Source organism: Notechis scutatus, chromosome 2, assembly GCF_049901735.1.
Source record: "Notechis scutatus isolate UNSWTSFEM ecotype Mainland chromosome 2, rNotScu1.2, whole genome shotgun sequence".
Lineage (NCBI taxonomy): Eukaryota > Metazoa > Chordata > Lepidosauria > Squamata > Elapidae > Notechis > Notechis scutatus.
In genome coordinates, this window is record NC_142010.1 from 25458975 (window position 1) to 25460781 (window position 1807).

At 41.3% G+C, this 1807-nt stretch overlaps 1 long non-coding RNA gene across 1 annotated transcript; it reads right to left on the reverse strand.

Annotated features, from left to right (window-relative positions):
- Positions 1 to 410: 410 nt before the first annotated feature.
- LOC148131936 (uncharacterized) lies at positions 411 to 1807 on the reverse strand. The gene is made up of 3 exons (XR_015747206.1): positions 1668 to 1807; positions 1017 to 1206; positions 411 to 547 (listed from the first exon to the last, which is right to left on the reverse strand). It is a non-coding gene; the product is annotated as an uncharacterized LOC148131936 (long non-coding RNA).

Here is a 1807-nt window from a genome sequence, read left to right on the forward strand (position 1 = left end):
GCTGTTCGTAGGGCAGCCATGTACCCACTAATAGTCTGTCCCTCAGCCTGAATCCATCTCCTAAAAGCATGACGCCTGGCAATTCGGGATGGCTTAGGGGAATAGTGGTTGGAAAGAATTTCCTGCAATTCTTCCCATGGAACAGTCTTAATTGAACGAGGAGCCAATAATGCCGTAGCAGTGTCAAACACTGTGGCTCCACAAAAACTTAAAAAGTAGGACTTTTTCCTATGGTCGGAAATGTCAGCGAGGTCTATGGCATCTAGGAAACAGTCAAATCGGTTTCTGTAGGATTCCCATGTTTCTGCTGTCGGTCTGAAAGGCGGGAATGCAGGGTTCAAAGTCATCTCAACTCAGCGGTGCCAGATCTTCCGAGGAAAGTTGAAATTTGTGCTCGCGAATAGTGACAGTAAGCTCTTAAAGTGACATTCAGCTCAGTAGTGACTTCGGCTCTTTTTTGTAGTGACTTCGCTTAGCGATTCTTTGCCCGGTTGCCTCTTATATGTATCCCTCCTTCATTGCCAGTGTTGTAGAGCGGCGGAATAACCTGAGGTGAACACGGAGAGAACTTCAGCTTTACTTTATTGTAACAATAAAGGGTTGCCGCGGCTGCCATGCTAACAAGGCAGCCAGCTGGCGGACAACAGCTGATGCTGTTTGACAGCTCCCTTTTATAGCCGGCTGTCAAACGGCATCAGCTAATAGGAACGGTCCGTGTTCCCGCTGGAAACACGGACCGGAGTGAAGACTTCAGCTCAGTCTTTTCCAAACGCCACAACAGCAATGTTTATTTCAATAAGATTCTTGGATTTTTAATTTTCTGCTTTCTAAAACTGGCAGTTTTTTGAACCTGGGGAAAATTAAAAGGATTTTAAAGCTTTTATTCATTAAGGCATCTAAGGAGGGTTTTTTTTAGTAATATTAGGAGAAAATCCTTTAACTTTTTCATGTTGTAGAAGAGCATGCACCATCAATGAAGCAACAATACTTCTATGGTGGCCAGTTACATTACTCACCATTTCCTCCTTCGTAATTTTGGCCAGGGAAGCATTATGCGACATACAGAAGTTCTGACTCTCCTTCCAGTTCTTTTCTTCTCTTGAAAGTTTATTTCAGTGTCCCTGATGTTCAGTCCAATCAGGTGGATATGTAACAGGTATACATTTTATTGTATCCTTTGGGGTTTTTTAATGGCACTAATGTTTCCTAGAACAGAGAAAGATGGAAAGAATAGACACTAATTTATCCTGTTCTTATGGGTAAGATGGGATCCTCCTGCTGAATCAGAACCTGTTAGTGAGTTCTGATAAAACCCAATCGAGATGAGAAGCCCCATATTCTAGCAGTTGTAATGATCTCCATCCTGCAATCCTCAGATTAATAGAGACTATGGACCTGAGCAGGGATTTGCATGCTGGATTTGGATCAAAGATACCAGATGCAAATCCATTTATTCAGCAAAAAGTTCACAAATCTATTTGTGCCATTTTCCACTAATTTGATAAATCTATCACACATTTGACCCACCTATTTCACATTTATTGCTTCTGGCAGGAAATCACTAAATAAAGCAATGTGTGTTTATTTATTTTACTTTTCAAACATCAAGATTTGTTCCAAATATTGGACCCAAAGTTTCCTGTATTGGATGAAGTAGATTACAGTACCAAAAAACTGGACAAGGCCAGTTTTTATATTTCTGATCGAACTGCATTCAGCTTCATGAAGTCATGTGAGAAACAGCATTTCAAGGCAGAAGTATTGGGGTCAGGATTCCTTATCCAGGAAAAAGAGGAAACCACCGAAG